Here is a 20,860-nt window from a genome sequence, read left to right on the forward strand (position 1 = left end):
CCCCGCCCCCCTAAAAAAAAAGAAAAAAGAAAAAACAGCTCTACTACTACTACTACTACTACTGATAAGCGGCCTTTTAACATTCTCATGGTGTAGGCCATGGAAACTGTCAGGAGTTCTATAAGTCAAGGCAACCTTTCAAAAAGAGACAGCAGGTTAGTGGGCATTTTTTTTTTTTTTAATTTTTTGGCTACATGATGTCATAGGCTTCCAGTTGAATTTGGTTTCTACCACTTAATTGCATATTGCTGATAAATAATTTACAACAAAGTTAGCAGCATAAAACACCACACATATATTATATCACAGTTTCCATGGATCAGGAGTCAGGCCTAGCTTTGTTGAATCCTCTGCCTCAGAATCTCATCTGGAAGCTGCAATCAAGGCTTCAGCCAGTGCTACAGCCTCACTTCAAGGCTGGACTGGGAACACATCCTTTTCCAGGCCCATTTGGTTGTTGATGGCATCCTGTTTCTGGCAAGCTGTCAGGTAGAGGGCCTTGGCTTCTTACTGGCTGTCGGCTAGAAGTTGCCCTCAGTTTCTGACTATGTGGCCTCTCCCGGGGACAGCTTACAGCCTGGAAGCTTGCTCCTCACAGCCAGCAGGAGAGCAATGTTACAATCACATCAAATATAACCATGTACCTGCAATCACATATATCCCATCTGCTTTGCCATATTCCATTGGTTAGAAGCAAGTTACAGGACATGTCCATACTCAGGCCAAGGGGATTATCAAAGAGCATGATTACTGGGAGACAGGGGTCATGGGGAGCACCTTAGAGTCAGTCTGTATGTCAGACATAGAGTTTCTTGTTGGTGTGTGCTATTGATGCTGCTCTTCTGTTCTCCTTGAGAAACCAAGCAAAGACAGCACAGTACTAGAAATGAGCTACCTCTCATAGTGAAGTATAGGCTGCCGAACCTGAAAATGGAGCTCTCTAGTCATACCAGGGTTAATGAGACACAGTTGTTTCTCCTTTCTGTAGACTACCTGCTGCATTTCCTTTCCCAGAAACCAAAGCCTTCATTTCCCCAAACACTGTAGACAGAAATCACTAACTAGATTAAATGAGGGGAGTAAGCAAACAGGGAATAGTATAAAGATCTACATTTGGGTTCCCTAAACCACCTGCACAAGTTGCAGCAGAGCTTGGCAAAAAAGCCTCGTGGAAAAGACAAGGGATTTGGTTGACTTGACATGTGTCAGCAGCATGATGCGGCTGCCAAGACCAGTGAAGGCAACTGGAGGCTGTGTTAGACTCAGTATAATTGGTGTAGACAGAGGGAGGAGACACGCCTTCCTCACTCTGTACTACTCTGACCACACATGGAGAATGATGCTAATGGCAGATCTCATGTGCTAAGAGAGACACGCATCAAGAGCACTTGCAAAGAGGACCCCCAGGAAACCAAGGACATTAAAACCATGGGAGATAATAAAATGGATAAGGACTGGGAATACCTATTCTGCAAAAACAAAATCCTAAGCTGAATAGTAGCATGGCTGTCAGGCACTAGAGGGCTGTTGTATGGATGAGATATTAGATGGTTTTATATGAGCCTAAGGGATATAACTAAAGCCCATAGTGGAAGTACGGGAGGATTCAATTTCTGCTCAGCGTAAGAAACATTCTCCAGTCAGCACAATTGCCATAGCAGATAATATATGCTTCTTATTGGAGGTCTTCACTGAGTCATTCACTTATTCCACAAACATTTATTAGCTCCCAAACTGCCAAGCTCCAAACTATGCAGACACCCAACAGAAAAGATGCATTTCCTGAATGCACCTTGAATAAGACAAGCAAACAATTTCAATACAAGACTAAAAATGCTAAATGCTGAAGTAACCAACAACCCCCAAACCTCAGATATTTCTTTCTTGCTCATGTCACATGTAGGAAGCCACAGCTCAGGTCCCATGGTTCTATGTGCCTTCTCATTCTGGGGACCGAACTGCAGAAAATTGGCACGGGAAAAGAGCAATGAAGCTGGTGAAAACTTATAATGCCTTTGAAAATGTCCTCTCGGAAGGGGCTAATCTGCTCACCCTCCATTGACTGAAGAATGTCACTTGGCCAAGCCTGGCACCAGTGACAGAAAAGCACAGGCGGCCACTGAAAGTCATATAGCAAGATGCAGGTATGTCTCTTCCTCTATGGAGACGCAGGGAGCAGATGATCAGGAAAAAATGAACTAATCAACTCTAATGCCTTTGGAGACATGCTGGGGTAGGTGAAAGAAAAATCTAGTCCTTTTCCCCAGAAGAAATCAGAGATTGTGTGGAAAAGATAACACTTCAGAAGGATCTTCGAAGATGGTGGCCGTTCTTCACAGGCTAGGACTATCACTGTCAGTTTCTAAAGTCACTATATTCACACATATATGCATTATGCAGAATCATACATTTCAATGTGAATGTTTATGAATGAGTTAGCACTGGTCTAAGCAGGATAGTTTTATTGGCTGGAGAGAAAGGTGAAAGAGTGAACAATCGAACTTTCCACTTGGGGAGAGAAATCTACAGAAATTTAAATGAGGTAAATGAAATTTTACAGTTGAGAAATTATAGCTGTGAAGAGCTAGGTTAATCTGGGGATGAAAGTGGGTGAATCAAGAGAAAAATATAAGAAGCTGGATTTAATTAAGAAACCTAGAAGGAAGATATTAAGAGCTGTTGTCCATGAGGAATAATACATGAAAGATTTTTCTGTCATTTTTGGTTTCAAAGGCCTAAATTATGGTTTTTCCATCCTCCCCACAAAACTGTATCTGTGAAAATTCCGCAGATAGAAGAATAACCATGCTGATTAAAGTTTGTTTATTTCTTTATAGGAAATTTTTATTGTCTGGCTACTGGGAGCAAAACAATTTTCACTAGGGTAGAAGATAAAAATTGTCCCTTTTTTCTTAACTGTGGCCAGTGAACCAAGGGAATTTGGATGAGACAAGAATGGGCACTTGGCCTAAAACACTTAATTGCTCACATTGTGCACCCTTTAATTTTTAATACATTTTATTTCTGCATTCAGGGAGTAGTTGTTACTTTGTTTTGTTGTTGTTGTTGTCTTCCTCTTTCCTCTGCTGCAAAGCTATTCTTCTAGAACTTTTGCAATGAACACACTAAATGCCAACTGTACCATGCAGTGCCTGTGAGAATAAGTGCTTCCTTATTCGTTTTCAGCTTGAAAACTGCCTTCTTCTTCTACAAGGAAAAAATACAATTTTAAAAATTAGTGTTCGGATCCTAACAAAATTATCACAGTATTTCCCACTAAAGCTAGTACTGGGGCACAATTAGGGGCCAGCATAGTGAGTTTCAGTACTTGTGAATTGGTAAAGTTGTTGTGCAAGGCAAAATATGTTGAATGGAAGTTAGAAGGCCTCTTTGGATTTCTGTGTCCACAGTTGCTAGCAATGTACTTTCGGCTAATCACAATAACACTGAACACTTACTCTGTGCCACATTTGACTTGAAGCTTTTATGGGTACTAACTCATACACTCCTCATAACAATATTATATGTGGGGAGCATTATTGTTTCTATTTTACACATTAAAAAATTGAGTCACAGCCACCTATCCCAAATATATAGAGACTTTTTAGAAATCAGTAACAAAAATACAAACAAGTCAATAGGAAACAATAGACGAAAGACAAAAATAGGCAAGTCATGAAAGAAGAGATCTGAACAGCCATTAAACACTGTAACTAATTAAAAGTAAACTAAACTAAAAGTATAGCTAAGTAAAAGTGTTCAACTTCATTTGTCATCACAAAATCCAGTGAAAACCAAAATGACACACTACTACCCACTCAAAAAAAATGGCTAATATTGCAAAGACTGATTCTACCAAAACCTTTGAAAAAAAAGCAGAGAAACATGACTGGTAGGGTATGAGTTGGCCTCACTTCTCTGGAAAGCAGTTCAACATTAACCACTTAAGTTGGGCATGTGAAAGTCCTGTGATATGACAATCTTACTCTTAGGTTTACACCAAACATATGCTTGAAATCGCGTACCAAAAAGCATGTATATGAGTATATTAGTCAGGGTTCTCTGGAGGAACAGAACAAACGGTATATATGTATATACGAAAGAGAGTTTATTAGGAAGAATTGGCTCACACGATCACAAGGCAAAGTCCACGATATGACTTCTGCAAGCTGAGGAAGAAAGAAGCCACCAGTGGCTCAGTCTGAGTCCAAAAGCCTCAAAACCAAAGAAGGTGACAGTGCAGTTTTCAATCTGAGGCCAAAGGTCCAAAAGCCCCCAGCAAAATCATTGCTGTAAATCCAAGACTCCAACAGCAGAAGAACTTGGAGTCTGATGTCCAAGGGCAAAAACCATCCAGCACAGGAGAAAGATGAAAGCCAGAGGACTCAGCAAGCCAACTTATCCCACGTTCTTCCACCTACTTTGTTTTTATCTGAGAGAGGACTGCTGGCAGTGGATTGGATTGTTCCCACCCACATTGAGGAACATGAGGTCTTCCTCTCCCAGTCCACTGACTCAAATGTCAATCTCCTCTGGCAACACTTTCATAGACATACCCAGAAACAATGACCAGCCATCTAGGCACCCCTCAATCTAATCAAGTTGACACCTAATATTAACCATCACAAAGAATGTGCATGAAACGATGATTTGTGAAAGTCCTAATTGGAAACAGCACAAATACCCTCAACAGAAGGATGACTAAGAATATTGAGTATATTCATACAATATGACATTATTCAGCAATGAAAATGAGCCTTAGCCCATGCAACAACATGGATGAACTTCACCACAACGTCAAAAAAAGGACTGAGATACAGAAGGATGCTATATGACGGTAGTGAAATAAAGTGTCAAAGATTGAAAAAGTAAGCTCTAGTTTTAAAATTCAGGATAGTGGTGACTTTGGGGAAAGAGGAATATTATTTCTATTTTTTGTAAAATTTCCCAATCAGCTATAGTGAACAGGTAGTAATATACAATGAAACAAATGCAAAAGTAAACTTTAAAAATTCAGCTTCACCCTTGAGTGCTGACATGTGGAGGTTGAAAAGCAATGCAGAGTCTTCTCGGGTATCATCTGGGCCTGCAAATGCTTCTTTCTCCCGTCGTGCTTTCAGCAAGTTCAGTGGAGAATTGTGCTGTTCGAAACTTCTCCATTGAAACTAAACCTGTGCTTCCTGGATGCGTGTACAGATCCCATTTCCTTTCTGAAGCTTCCCCTTTTCTGATCAGCCAGCTAGAAGCAGAACTCCCTTAAGCCCTTCCATTAAAGCCATGTTATTTCCATAAGTATGTCAAACATTTTGAGAGTTGGTACCCATTTCTAGAACACAGTAGTATCCATTTCCTGACTGTTTAAACGATTTAATAATTGGTAAGTGCTCAAAATTTGATTTGGAGTTATTTTACTTTCTTTATTCCCTATTATAACATATAATATAAAAGATAATGTAAAAGTCACACAAAAAATGATGAGAAAATGTTCTAAAACATGACTTCAGGATGCTGTTTCAAATGTTAAAAAATAACATTTTTTCTTTACTTTAAAACGAATTTTAACATTTTAGTATTTATGAAATGAAGATTATCTCAAGATTGATGGCGTTTTAGCACTGTTGTTGGTCAAGCAGTCTACATGATGTTGATGTCACTGCCTGACATTGATGGCCTTGCTCCTATTGGTAGGCAGACTTAAGCTGGCCTCCAGTGATCCTAACCTCCTGGTATTTATGCTCTTGAGTAAACTCTTCCCTCGAGTATGAGATGAACCTAGTAACTTGGTTTTTTGTTTGTTTGTTTTTTGAGACGGAGTCTCACTCTGTCGCCCAGGCTGGAGTGCAGTGGTGCAGTCGGCTCACGGCAACCTCCGTCACCCGGGTATTAGTGCTTCTCCTGCCTTAGCCTCCTGCGTAGCTGGGATTACAAGCCTGCGCCACCCACTCGGCTTTGTGCTTTTAGTAGAGACAGTGTTTTGCCATGTTGGCCAAACTGGGCTCGAACTCCTGACCCCAAGTGATCTGCCTGTCTCGGCCTCCCAAAATGCTGGGATTACAGACATGAGCTACCACACCCGGCCCTAGAAAGTTGTTTCTAACAAACAGAATATAGCAAATATAACAGGCTATCACTTCTAAGATTAGATTACAAAAAGACTATGGCTTCTATCTTGGGCATTCTCTTTTGCTATCTTACCTGCTCACTTTGATGAAGCCCCTATGAACAGAAGCCACACGACGAGATGCTAAGGGAACCTCTGGAACAGCCAGCAAGAAACTCAGTCCAACAACCTGCATAAAAATACATTCTACCAAAAGCCACACTAGTTAGCTTGGAGGCAGATCCTTCCCTGGCGAGCCCTGACATGACTGTAGTCCTGGCTACCACCTTGATTATAGCCTGGGACACCAGGAGCCAGAGGACTCAGCTAAGCTATGCCAAGACTCCTGACCCAAAGAAGCTGTGAAAGAATGAATATGTGTTGCTTGAAGGCATGAACTTTGGAGGTAATTTGTTATTCAGAAAAAGTTAACTAACACTCATGCTACCATTACTTCAGTTGAGAAATCAGTGTTATTTGAAGTACGTATGGTGAGTATAACTGCTCTTTAAAACATCATTTAAAATGCACTATGATTTCACCTTGGAATGAAAAGGTAGCATATATGAAAGTAAACAAAAACCAGAAACAGAATACTGGGGTATACTTGTAGCTTTATAAAGTCAATGTCCTTATTTCTAGGAATAACCAGGAAGTATATACTCTCTTGCAAAGCAACAACCAAATCTTTGTGGGACTGTATTAGTTTGCTAGGGCTACCATAAACACAGTATCACAGATTGGATGACTTAAGCAACAGAAATACATTATCTCTCAGTTCTGGAGGCTAGAAGTCCAAGAGCAAAGTGTCAGCGGGGTTGGTTCCATCTGAAGGCTGTGAGGGTAAATCTGTTCCACGTCTCTCCCTTTGGCTTGTAGATGGCTGACTTCCACCCGTCTTCACATCGTCTTTCCTCTGTCCTTATCTCTGTGTCAAAATTTTTCCTTTTTATGAGAACACAAGTTATGTTAAATTAGTGTCTACCCTAATAACCTCATCTTAATTTCTTTTTTTTCTTTTTATTTTTTTATTTTATTTTATTTTATTTTAATTTATTTATTATTATTATACTTTAAGTTGTAGGGTACATGTGCATAACGTGCAGGTTTGTTACATATGTTTACTTGTGCCATGTTGGTGTGCTGCACCCATCAACTCGTCATTTACATCAGGTATAACTCCCAATGCAAACCCTCCCCCCTCCCCCCTCCCCATGATAGGCCCCGGTGTGTGATGTTCCCCTTCCCGAGTCCAAGTGATCTCATTGTTCAGTTCCCACCTATGAGTGAGAACATGAGGTGTTTGGTTTTCTGTTCTTGTGATAGTTTGCTAAGAATGATGGTTTCCAGCTGCATCCATGTCCCTACAAAGGACACAAACTCATCCTTTTTGATAGCTGCATAGTATTCCATGGTGTATATGTGCCACATTTTCTTAATCCAATCTGTCACTGATGGACATTTGGGTTGATTCCAAGTCTTTGCTATTGTGAATAGTGCTGCAATAAACATACGTGTGCATGTGTCTTTATAGCAGCATAATTTATAATCCTTTGGGTATATACCCAGTAATGGGATGGCTGGGTCATATGGTACATCTAGTTCTAGATCCTTGAGGAATCGCCATACTGTTTTCCATAATGGTTGAACTAGTTTACAATCCCACCAACAGTGTAAAAGTGTTCCTATTTCTCCACATCCTCTCCAGCACCTGTTGTTTCCTGACTTTTTAATGATCGCCATTCTAACTGGTGTGAGATGGTATCTCATTGTGGTTTTGATTTGCATTTCTCTGATGGCCAGTGATGATGAGCATTTTTTCATGTGTCTGTTGGCTGTATGAATGTCTTCTTTTGAGAAATGTCTGTTCATATCCTTTGCCCACTTTTTGATGGGGCTGTTTGTTTTTTTTCTTGTAAATTTGTTTGAGTTCTTTGTAGGTTCTGGATATTAGCCCTTTGTCAGATGAGTAGATTGCAAAAATTTTCTCCCATTCTGTAGGTTGCCTGTTCACTCTGATGGTAGTTTCTTTCGCTGTGCAGAAGCTCTTTAGTTTAATGAGATCCCATTTGTCAATTTTGGCTTTTGCTGCCATTGCTTTTGGTGTTTTAGACATGAAGTCTTTGCCCATGCCTATGTCCTGAATGGTACTACCTAGGTTTTCCTCTAGGATTTTTATGGTATTAGGTCTAACATTTAAGTCTCTAATCCATCTTGAATTAATTTTCGTATAAGGAGTAAGGAAAGGATCCAGTTTCAGCTTTCTACTTATGGCTAGCCAATTTTCCCAGCACCATTTATTAAATAGGGAATCCTTTCCCCATTTCTTGTTTCTCTCAGGTTTGTCAAAGATCAGATGGCTGTAGATGTGTGGTATTATTTCTGAGGACTCTGTTCTGTTCCATTGGTCTATATCTCTGTTTTGGTACCAGTACCATGCTGTTTTGGTTACTGTAGCCTTGTAGTATAGTTTGAAGTCAGGTAGCGTGATGTCTCCAGCTTTGTTCTTTTGACTTAGGATTGTCTTGGAGATGCGGGCTCTTTTTTGGTTCCATATGAACTTTAAAGCAGTTTTTTCCAATTCTGTGAAGAAACTCATTGGTAGCTTGATGGGGATGGCATTGAATCTATAAATTACCTTGGGCAGTATGGCCATTTTCACGATATTGATTCTTCCTATCCATGAGCATGGGATGTTCTTCCATTTGTTTGTGTCCTCTTTTATTTCACTGAGCAGTGGTTTGTAGTTCTCCTTGAAGAGGTCCTTTACATCCCTTGTAAGTTGGATTCCTAGGTATTTTATTCTCTTTGAAGCAATTGTGAATGGAAGTTCATTCCTGATTTGGCTCTCTGTTTGTCTGTTACTGGTGTATAAGAATGCTTGTGATTTTTGCACATTAATTTTGTATCCTGAGACTTTGCTGAAGTTGCTTATCAGCTTAAGGAGATTTTGGGCTGAGACGATGGGGTTTTCTAAATATACAATCATGTCATCTGCAAACAGGGACAATTTGACTTCTTCTTTTCCTAACTGAATACCCTTGATTTCTTTCTCTTGCCTAATTGCCCTAGCCAGAACTTCCAACACTATGTTGAATAGGAGTGGTGAGAGAGGGCATCCCTGTCTTGTGCCAGTTTTCAAAGGGAATTTTTCCAGTTTTTGCCCATTCAGTATGATATTAGCTGTGGGTTTGTCATAAATAGCTCTTATTATTTTGAGGTACGTTCCATCAATACCGAATTTATTGAGCGTTTTTAGCATGAAGGGCTGTTGAATTTTGTCAAAAGCCTTTTCTGCATCTATTGAGATAATCATGTGGTTCTTGTCTTTGGTTCTGTTTATATGCTGGATTATGTTTATTGATTTGCGAATGTTGAACCAGCCTTGCATCCCAGGGATGAAGCCCACTTGATCATGGTGGATAAGCTTTTTGATGTGTTGCTGAATCCGGTTTGCCAGTATTTTATTGAGGATTTTTGCATCGATGTTCATCAGGGATATTGGTCTAAAATTCTCTTTTTTTGTTGTGTCTCTGCCAGGCTTTGGTATCAGGATGATGTTGGCCTCATAAAATGAGTTAGGGAGGATTCCCTCTTTTTCTATTGATTGGAATAGTTTCAGAAGGAATGGTACCAACTCCTCCTTGTACCTCTGGTAGAATTCAGCTGTGAATCCATCTGGTCCTGGACTTTTTTTTGTTGATAGGCTATTAATTATTGCCTCAATTTCAGAGCCTGCCATTGGTCTATTCAGGGATTCAACTTCTTCCTGGTTTAGTCTTGGAAGAGTGTAAGTGTCCAGGAAATTATCCATTTCTTCTAGATTTTCCAGTTTATTTGCGTAGAGGTGTTTATAGTATTCTCTGATGGTAGTTTGTATTTCTGTGTGGTCGGTGGTGATATCCCCTTTATCATTTTTAATTGCGTCGATTTGATTCCTCTCTCTTTTCTTCTTTATTAGTCTTGCTAGTCGTCTGTCAATTTTGTTGATCTTTTCAAAAAACCAACTCCTGGATTCATTGATTTTTTGGAGAGTTTTTTGTGTCTCTATCTCCTTCAGTTCTGCTCTGATCTTAGTTATTTCTTGCCTTCTGCTAGCTTTCGAATGTGTTTGCTCTTGCTTCTCTAGTTCTTTTAATTGCGATGTTAGAGTGTCAATTTTAGATCTTTCCTGCTTTCTCTTGTGGGCATTTAGTGCTATAAATTTCCCTCTACACACTGCTTTAAATGTGTCCCAGAGATTCTGGTATGTTGTATCTTTGTTCTCATTGGTTTCAAAGAACATCTTTATTTCTGCCTTCATTTCGTTATGTACCCAGTAGTCATTCAGGAGCAGGTTGTTCAGTTTCCATGTAGTTGAGCGGTTATGATTGAGTTTCTTAGTCCTGAGTTCTAGTTTGATTGCACTGTGGTCTGAGAGACAGTTTGTTATAATTTCTGTTCTTGTACATTTGCTGAGGAGTGCTTTACTTCCAATTACGTGGTCGATTTTGGAGTAAGTACGATGTGGTGCTGAGAAGAATGTATATTCTGTTGATTTGGGGTGGAGAGTTCTATAGATGTCTATTAGGTCTGCTTGCTGCAGAGATGAGTTCAATTCCTGGATATCCTTGTTAACTTTCTGTCTCGTTGATCTGTCTAATGTTGACAGTGGAGTGTTGAAGTCTCCCATCATTATTGTATGGGAGTCTAAGTCTCTTTGTAAGTCTCTAAGGACTTGCTTTATGAATCTGGGTGCTCCTGTATTGGGTGCATATATATTTAGGATAGTTAGCTCTTCCTGTTGAATTGATCCCTTTACCATTAAGTAATGGCCTTCTTTGTCTCTTTTGATCTTTGATGGTTTAAAGTCTGTTTTATCAGAGACTAGTATTGCAACCCCCGCTTTTTTTTGTTCTCCATTTGCTTGGTAAATCTTCCTCCATCCCTTTATTTTGAGCCTATGTATGTCTCTGCGTGTGAGATGGGTCTCCTGAATACAGCAGACTGATGGGTCTTGACTCTTTATCCAGTTTGCCAGTCTGTGTCTTTTAATTGGAGCATTTAGTCCATTTACATTTAAGGTTAAGATTGTTATGTGTGAACTTGATCCTTCCATTATGATATTAACTGGTTATTTTGCTCGTTAGTTGATGCAGTTTCTTCCTAGCCTCGATGGTCTTTACATTTTGGCATGTTTTTGCAATGGCTGGTACCGGTTGTTCCTTTCCATGTTTAGTGTTTCCTTCAGGGTCTCTTGTAAGGCAGGCCTAGTGGTGACAAAATCTCTAAGCATTTGCTTATCTGTAAAGGATTTTATTTCTCCTTCACTTATGAAACTTAGTTTGGCTGGATATGAAATTCTGGGTTTAAAGTTCTTTTCTTTAAGAATGTTGAATATTGGCCCCCACTCTCTTCTGGCTTGGAGAGTTTCTGCTGAGAGATCTGCTGTTAGTCTGATGGGCTTCCCTTTGTGGGTAACCCGACCTTTCTCTCTGGCTGCCCTTAAGATTTTTTCCTTCATTTCAACTTTGGTGAATCTGGCAATTATGTGTCTTGGAGTTGCTCTTCTCGAGGAGTATCTTTGTGGCATTCTCTGTATTTCCTGGATTTGAATGTTGGCCTGCCCTACTAGGTTGGGGAAGTTCTCCTGGATGATATCCTGAAGAGTGTTTTCCAACTTGGTTCCATTTTCCCCCTCACTTTCAGGCACCCCAATCAGACGTAGATTTGGTCTTTTTACATAATCCCATACTTCTTGCAGGCTTTGTTCATTTCTTTTCTTCTTTTTTCTTTTGGTTTATCTTCTCGCTTCATTTCATTCATTTGATCCTCAATCGCAGATACTCTTTCTTCCAGTTGATCGAGTCGGTTACTGAAGCTTGTGCATTTGTCACGTATTTCTCGTGTCATGGTTTTCATCTCTTTCATTTCGTTTATGACCTTCTCTGCATTAATTACTCTAGCCATCAATTCTTCCACTTTTTTTTCAAGATTTTTAGTTTCTTTGCGCTGGGTACGTAACTCCTCCTTTAGCTCTGAGAAATTTGATGGACTGAAGCCTTCTTCTCTCATCTCGTCAAAGTCATTCTCCGTCCAGCTTTGATCCGTTGCTGGCGATGAGCTGCGCTCCTTTGCCGGAGGAGATGCGCTCTTATTTTTTGAATTTCCAGCTTTTCTGCCCTGCTTTTTCCCCATCTTTGTGGTTTTATCTGCCTCTGGTCTTTGATGATGGTGATGTTCTGATGGGGTTTTGGTGTAGGTGTCCTTCCTGTTTGATAGTTTTCCTTCTAACAGTCAGGACCCTCAGCTGTAGGTCTGTTGGAGATTGCTTGAGGTCCACTCCAGACCCTGTTTGCCTGGGTATCAGCAGCAGAGGCTGCAGAAGATAGAATATTTCTGAACAGCGAGTGTACCTGTCTGATTCTTGCTTTGGAAGCTTCCTCTCAGGGGTGTACTCCACCCCGTGAGGTGTGGGGTGTCAGACTGCCCCTAGTGGGGGATGTCTCCCAGTTAGGCTACTCAGGGGTCAGGGACCCACTTGAGCAGGGAGTCTGTCCCTTCTCAGATCTCAACCTCCGTGTTGGGAGATCCACTGCTCTCTTCAAAGCTGTCAGACAGAGTCGTTTGCGTCTGCAGAGGTTTCGGCTGTGTTTGTTATTGCCCTGTCCCCAGAGGTGGAGTCTACAGAGACAGGCAGGTTTCCTTGAGCTGCTGTGAGCTCCACCCAGTTCGAGCTTCCCAGCAGCTTTGTTTACCTACTTAAGCCTCAGCAATGGCGGGTGCCCCTCCCCCAGCCTGGCTGCTGCCTTGCTGGTAGATCACAGACTGCTGTGCTAGCAATGAGGGAGGCTCCGTGGGTGTGGGACCCTCCCGGCCAGGTGTGGGATATGATCTCCTGGTGTGCCTGTTTGCTTAAAGCGCAGTATTGGGGTGGGAGTTACCCGATTTTCCAGGTGTTGTGTGTCTCAGTTCCCCTGGCTAGGAAAAGGGATTCCCTTCCCCCTTATGAGGCAAGGTGAGGCAATGCCTCGCCCGATCGTCCGGCACTCCCCAGTGAGATGAACCCAGTACCTCAGTTGAAAATCCAGAAATCACTGGTCTTCTGTGTCGCTCGCGCTGGGAGTTGGAGACTGGAGCTGTTCCTATTCGGCCATCTTGCTCTGCCGCCAGCTAACCTCATCTTAATTTCGTTACCTCTGAAAACACCTATCTCCAAATTTAGTCACATTTTGTGGTATTGTGGGCCACAACTTCAACATATTAATTTTGGCAGCATACAGATCAATCCATAAAACCATGTAAAGTAACATTTCGTAGGTTCTGGAGATCCAGATGTGTATGTCTTTGTGGGGGCCATTATTCTGCCGACATCAAAAGTGAATGATGAAAGAGAAACCATGGGGACCTTCCTACTGCTGCAGTATGAATGGCATGTCACCCCTGTGAATGGGACACAGCTATCAACTACAGAAATAAAATAATGTGCTCTGCACAAGGAACACCTCCCAGCCTTGATCATTCAAACAAAAATGGACCAATTGTTTGGTTTTCCATTGAGGGCCTCTTCTTCTTGCTCTGCCCGTTCAAGGTCACTTGCTTTGCAGGTAAATACAAGTCAACTCAGGAAACATCCACAGCTCTGGGTAATGGCACTATTTGAAACCAGTGGCAGAAGGAATATTCTCTGGATTCAGTTATTCAACATATATTGATGTACAATATGAATATATATTGAACCATGAACAATGAATAATGAACAATATTGAATACAACGTATATTGATATACAATACAATATATTGATGTACAATATGCCATAGGCCATATACTATTAGTGACTTTCAACTGAACAGTTACCCTAAATCTCAAAATATTCTATTATATGTAAATATCATTGTATTATTTTATTTAAAAAATGAGGTTCAGGGAGGATATGTAAGTGGATTTGAAGGAAAGAGATTCAAACATAGCAATATCTGACCCCAAAATCTTGTTCTTTGACAACATTTTTCTTTCACTATGATTTTCAAGCACCAGTGACCTCTGGAGCAGATGTTGTTTGTTCTCAAGAACTGCTCCCTTAAAGCAGGTGTCCCCAACCCCCGGGTTGTGGACCAATACTGGTCTGTGGCCTGTCAGGATCTGGGCAGAACAGCAGGAGGTAAGGCAAGCCAGCACTGCCTTCCTGAGTTCTGCTTCCTGTCAGGTCAGCGGCGGCATTAGATTCTCATAGGAGCCAGAACCCAACTGTGAACCATGCATGCGAGAGACCTAGGTTGTGCGCTCATTTATGAGAATATAATGGTAAATGTAATCAGCTTGAATAATCCCCAAACCATCCTCCACCCCACCCAGGACTGTGGAAAAATTGTCTTCCTCGAAACCAGTCTCTGGTGCTAAAAAGGTTGGAGACTGCTGCCTTACAGAGTCTGCAATACAGAGGTCATTCATTCAGAGTACTTAAGAGAGTTGAGGAGCTTTTTTTTCTGTATTAATTCTTTCTGAGGAAGGTAGAACCATCTGATTTAATTCCTTTTTGTAATAACAGCACACATACTTTCAGTGTGTACTCTGTGTCAGGAACTTTATGTGTGATAATATGAGAAGGGTATCATTATTTTCCCCATTTTCCAGAGGAAGAAACTGAGGTTAAGTAATGTGGGTGAAGTTATAGAGCTAATGTTGCAAAGCTAGAATCTGCTGGTTCCAGAACCTGCCCTCTTGGGGTTTGTGATGTTGACTGCATGTCTATTTTGGGGGAGCTCACTTCCTGTTCTTTTTCTACTTATAAGTAGGACCTAAAAGACATAGGCTACAAACACGATAGACTCACAAAAACATCAAGAAAAAGCCATAGCCCTGGTAACAATTAAAGAACAGGACAGTGCATAATGAGTGCTAATTATGGGCAAAGGATAAGTGAATTAGGAGCCAGACAAGAAAGGGATACAGAAAGCTCATCGGTTTTGCAGCTTGAAATCAGCCACAATGAATGATACCCCTCTTTCCTGCTAATGCAACAAAGACTGAGACAGATGAGAGCTAAGTATCTCCTTTATTACCAATAGAGGCTGTGATGGAGGGTATAACCGTGACAGAGCCAAGATACCCACTAGCTGAACCCCAGAACTAGGCACACTGACCCAGGGAGGAAGAGGCCACCCCAGACCCAGGTAGATCTCTCTCCTACAGGGAAACATCCCTGAGGAGCAGCAGAGAAGCCTCGCAGGCTAAATGCTCCCTGATGCATCTCATTCCCAAGAGGAAGGACAGAGCTGATGGAAGCATTTATAGCCATTCTTCCCCAATTTATCAATAAATAAGTCCCGCTATCTCCTGAGGCAGGCACAGTGTTTCTGCCAACTCAAAGTGGCTTCCAGGAAGAGGTGAATCCATAAAGACAAGCAGACTCCATAGCCGGAAAGGGCATTATATACTCCAAAGAATACACCAATACTTCTCTAATGTTTAGCTCCATGAGAATAAGGATACTGTCTCTAGCTTGCTTATGCATCTCCAGGGTCTACCCTAGTGCTGGACGGAGACTAAGAGCTAAAGAGTTAAGTGATGCTGGAATGAATGTGTGACCCTCGACAAAAAAGCTGATCTGAAACACCACATAAAATCAAGGGCCTCAACGTGAGATAAAGTTTGCTGGAAACTGCATCTCTATAACAGCTTTTATGTTTAAAGGATGATTATATGTGGGGAGAGAAAAATAATTACACTGAGAACTGAACTTTTAAGCATAGCATTTTCCTTTGTCAATTAGTTGACTCAGGGCAATTATAAAAATATCATGAATATGGGATTTAAATACCTTATGGATAGTTAAATTCCTGGAATGTAAGTACATGTTGAAGGCATGAAGAACTCAGATCTCTTCTTCATTTGAAGAAATGACGTAAAATATAGTGGAGTCCTCTTTCTAGTTTTAGGAAGTATATATGTGCAGGTAGAGAATGGAAGGAGAGAATTCTATCATGAGACAGGAAGAAAGCATAGAACTTGACTTTGACCTGTTTCTAAATTCAACACTATTAGTTGCAAGCTGGAACATAAAACCTTTAAGAAGTTACTTCTCTGTACGTAAAACTAGGGGAAAGGAAAGGAGAGTATTCAAATCTCTCAGCATACAGCTACTCAATAAATGTCATGTTTTTATTTGCCTCTTCATTTCTCTTTCTTGTTTCCCATACCATCTAATAGATTTTTCTAAGATTGCACAAAAGAGTTATTTTTCATTAGTTTACAGAATTACTTTACAATAATCATTATGGTGCATATATTGAAATATCCTAACTTGATTATTTTAAATATGAAAGCTTTTTTTTTTTTTTTAATTTAAGAACTAACTGCTGGTACATATACACCATGGAATACTATGCAGCCATAAAAAGGAACCTGACAGTGTCCTCTGCAAAGACATGGTTGGAGCTGGAAGCCATTATCCTCAACAAACTAACACAGGAACAGAAAGCCAAAAGTCACATGTTCTCACTTATAAGCGGAAGCTGAACAATGAGAACATGTGGACACAGGGAGGGGAACAACACACACTGCGGCCTGTCAAGGGGGTGGAGGGAGGGAGAACATCAGGAAAAATAGCTAATGCACGCGGGGCTTAATACCTAGGTGACGGGTCGATTGGTGCAGCAAACCACCATGGCACACGTTTACCTATGTGACAAACCTTCACGTCACATCCTGCACATGTATCCTGGAACTTAAAAGAAAATTAATTTTTTTTTTTAAAAAAAAGAACTAATTGCCTAAGCTTCAAAGCATTCTACAAAATATTTATTTCCACCACAAAGCAGGTTTATATATGTATATAAACTATATATATGAACTATATATATAAACTATATATAAACTATATATATGAACTATAGATAAACACTATATATAAATAAATAAATATATATATATATATATATATAGCCAGCTCTTATAAGTGTCATTGTAAACATTTCCAAAAGAACAGTGTTCCAAAGTCAATGGAAAGAGAACTCTACTATTGTCTAAGAGACTTCTTGTGGCATTAGTGCTATTTCAAATCTAGAATTAAAACAAGGCTTTGAAAGGAAAAGCCAGCACCAGTGGTTTTCAGGGACAATACGGAAATACTCTAGAGGACTTCAGTGGGGACTCCAAGACAGAAGGCAGCTGCTAGAAACAGCATGTGCTGACTGAAGCTGAGAGTTCAGAGTAGGAGGTAAGGGTCTGAGAGTCACAGTTCAAATGCTCCTTGGACCTTCCTATTACAAATAGAACTGGGAACTCATGAGAATGATTAGACTGAATTGTAATTTTTCTGTTCATGCACATCTGTGAGCTCCTAAGTAAGGGATTGAATTTCATTCTTCTTCATAAATCTCTACCCACATACCTAGCACAGAGGCTGCTGTTTGGGAGGTACCTAATACATATTGATTCAACCGAACTGATGGGCCTGCCAGGAGAGAAAACTTTTTTTTCTTCCTGAAGAGTGTGAGGTTCCCAGTATCCTTGAATAAGGCCTAAAAGAGCAAATCATCAAGATCTACTCATCAAAAGATCAGCCAGCTTTGGTCTCAAAATCTAAAATCAAAGAGAGTACCACAATTTGCCATTGCCCTGAAGGTATTCCAGCACTCAGCAGGCGCTAGTAATTTGAACAAGGGGACCCCTTCAAGCCTGCAATACTGCAATTTTTGTAGCACTGATATGTGTAATTTTGACCACAGTTTAACACAGGATAACAAATAAAAGCAGTATTTTATTTGTCTATAGTTGTTTATCTAACACAATAGACTATAAGCTTTTTTCTGAAATTGTATTTACTGTGATACTTTATCTAAATTAACTAAGTGTTCCTCCTCTGCAGTATCATCTGCACAGGGCCAAAGTCTCCATTAGAAGTCTTAGGCACATTGCCCAGAGCTTATGGTGCCTTGAATGCTTCCCAAAAATGATTTAATTTCTTTTAAAAATCAGAAAAATATAAACTTTTAGGTTAAAGAAGATATTTAAATAAAGAAGAAAATATATTCACCTGTATGCTAATGCAGTCATAAAATATAATTTTAGCTTGGCAAGGCAGGGAGCGGGATTCATAAAGGAAAACATCATAAAAGTCATAACTGGACCTTGTAACCACATCTGCCAAGATGTGTCAAAGTTGGTGTTATAAAGTAGATAATCTTGAAAATCCTGTTTTTGGGGAAAAAAAGTCAGTCCATTTGTCACAGATGGATGGATTGTTGTTACATACACAGAGACAAAATTGGGAGTTGGGATGGGGTGGTGGGGGAGGCAGGAGATGGGTGAGCTGAGTTGGAAGGAACAATGATCCTCCGTGTTTTATGACTGTGACCCTCATTTCCTCTCTCACTAGCAGACTGCTGTAGCTAATTAGCAAATCAAAAGAAACAGAAACAATTCTAGACCTCAGCACAATCAAATTAGTGGAGTTATTTGAGGATATCATTTTCACACAGTGCAATCATGCTCTCTTTGTTTTGGTCAAACGAGTGAAAATTATCTTTCAAACCCGACGCCCTTCCCTCTACCCAACTGGCTCTGTGGATAGTGGCATTTCCTATCTGCTCTCATAAGTTTTACAGATGATCTTTTTCTCTTAAGACAGGAATGTACAATGTACAATTAAACAATACCCAACAAGCTTCCCTTTTAAAAATACATTTGACTTTTAAGGTGATTCAGCAGTAAGAGCCATTAGTACATCATCTAAATCAGGGCTTGGAAAGTTTATTAAAATTGGATTTTTAACCTGATCCCAATTTCCTTTGCAGATAAAGAATCCCACTGGAGTCTTTAATATTCATGCTATTAACCTGAAAGATTCAAACAACCATGATGGGAAGAGAGGCTATACAGGGCTGCCCACTAGACTAAGGTTACAAATAAAATCCCATTGAGTCTGGGCAGGTAGACTACTGTGGATTCTGTGCATCTTCAAAAGGAGCAAATTCTCTCTTTTTCTCCTCTCCGCTTTACCTGACTTCCCCCTCTCCTATTACATATTTTGGGGGAAAGAGAAAAACTACAAAAATAGCAAACATAAGCACACTACTCAATTACATAGAGCACTGGACTAGGAGTCTAGTTTTTACTGGAAGGTGGTTTCCTCCTCTAGTGCTGTAATAAACTCCCTCAATTATAAAACAGGGAAGTCTGGGCTAATAATCTCTAAGATTGGTTGAGAAGATGCACTTTGGAGTCAGGTGAGAACTATTTGAATATCAATCCTACCACTTATTAGTATGTCACCTTGAATGTGTCACTAAACTCTTCTAAAGCTCTGTTTCCCCATTTATAAAATGAACAAAAGGTGCAGCTCATATGATTCATTTTGCATCGTACCTGGCACTGGAAGCCTTAGATACACGTTAGCTGGTATTATTACTGATCACTGCCCAAACGCATAGGTCAGTTGCTTTTGTTTCTATTTCATGCCTTTTCACTCCTTGAGCCTTTATCTTCTTCAGAACAATTTACAACTGTGTTAACTGATGCCTGTGAGTTTCTGTAAAGATAGGCTATGAGTGCTAGCCTTGTTTTTCCTTGACATAAGATTTTATGCTCCCTTAGGGCAATAGAGATGTCTTAATTTTTCATCTCTCCCTTGGTAACTGGCATAGTGTTATACACATACCAGGTGCTCAATAAAGACTTGGAGATCTTAAAATATTAGCAGTACAGAGATCTTCCACGAAAACCCTCTCATTTTTCAGTTGTTGGCACAGAGAAAAAGAGTCTTGGGCCACACATCTATGACTGACAGCCACTTCGCCAGTCCACTACCACCGTGTCTTCCAGGAGCCTCTATTCTCATGCCTCTGGCTTTGAAAGAGAAACATGTTTGACTCAAACCCTGCCTCCTCGAGGGAAGTTCCATTTACAAACTTTGTTTTTTCTTGAGAGCATAGTATATTTCAGATACCATACAGGACTCTGGGATTCAGATACCATGCAGGATTCATCATTAAATCATGATACCAGAGCTCAAAGCATTTATAATCTATCAGGGAAGACAGATCCCTAAATAGATGTTTCAATAATGTGCTTGTGTTGTTACAGGAGAGCTAAGCTCTGGTACTATATGAACTTCTGGATAGGAAACCTAACTCATGACCAGAAGACTTCAGGAAAAGCTATTTAGGAGCAGTGGCAAATGCCTGGACTCACACACAAAGCTAAGTAAGAACAAAATAGGCAGTTGATATTTTTATTTATCTGAATGTAAGAACATTGATTATTGAACAATGAACAATTGCTCAGATTTTAAAAGAAATGAGGAAAAGTAAAATGCTAGTCCTCAAATTCCTGTCACTTCACACATGTGCCCTGCAATCATTTCCTGCAAATGGAAACTTCTAACAAAAACTCTGGGCTGGAAACCTGGGGTTCCAGTTTCTTTCAAGGTCTTGTGGTAGGGAACTAAGTAGGTCAGTAACCTGCGTTTGACTTCCAGGGTGCAAACAGAATCATTGCTAACCCCCTTTGTGTCTCACAATGGGTAATGAAATTCATACTATGGCACCAAAGCACTTTGAACTCTTTAGAAAAAGTAATCATATCAACTTAGAGCATCAAAACTGCCCCGTATTTTGAAGGACTCATGATCTGCACTGTGCTTGGCTGCTGGTGGAAGCTTAAAGACACCAGTAATTGGCAGAGCTTTATCTTAGACTTCCATTTGACCCTCACAACCTCACACATGATTTTACACAGCTTCCTGTAATGGGGGAGAAAAGCACTTCTTTTAAATCTA

General features: G+C 40.3%; 1 protein-coding gene across 8 annotated transcripts in view; it reads right to left on the reverse strand.

Moving 5' to 3' along the window:
* LOC105487943 (uncharacterized) overlaps window positions 1–20,860 on the reverse strand; it is an 82,377-nt gene that overhangs the window by 39,778 nt on the left and 21,739 nt on the right. The gene's annotated exons all lie outside the window — the stretch shown is intronic.

The sequence above is a fragment of the Macaca nemestrina genome, chromosome 3 (genome assembly GCF_043159975.1).
Source record: "Macaca nemestrina isolate mMacNem1 chromosome 3, mMacNem.hap1, whole genome shotgun sequence".
Taxonomy (NCBI): Eukaryota; Metazoa; Chordata; class Mammalia; order Primates; family Cercopithecidae; genus Macaca; species Macaca nemestrina.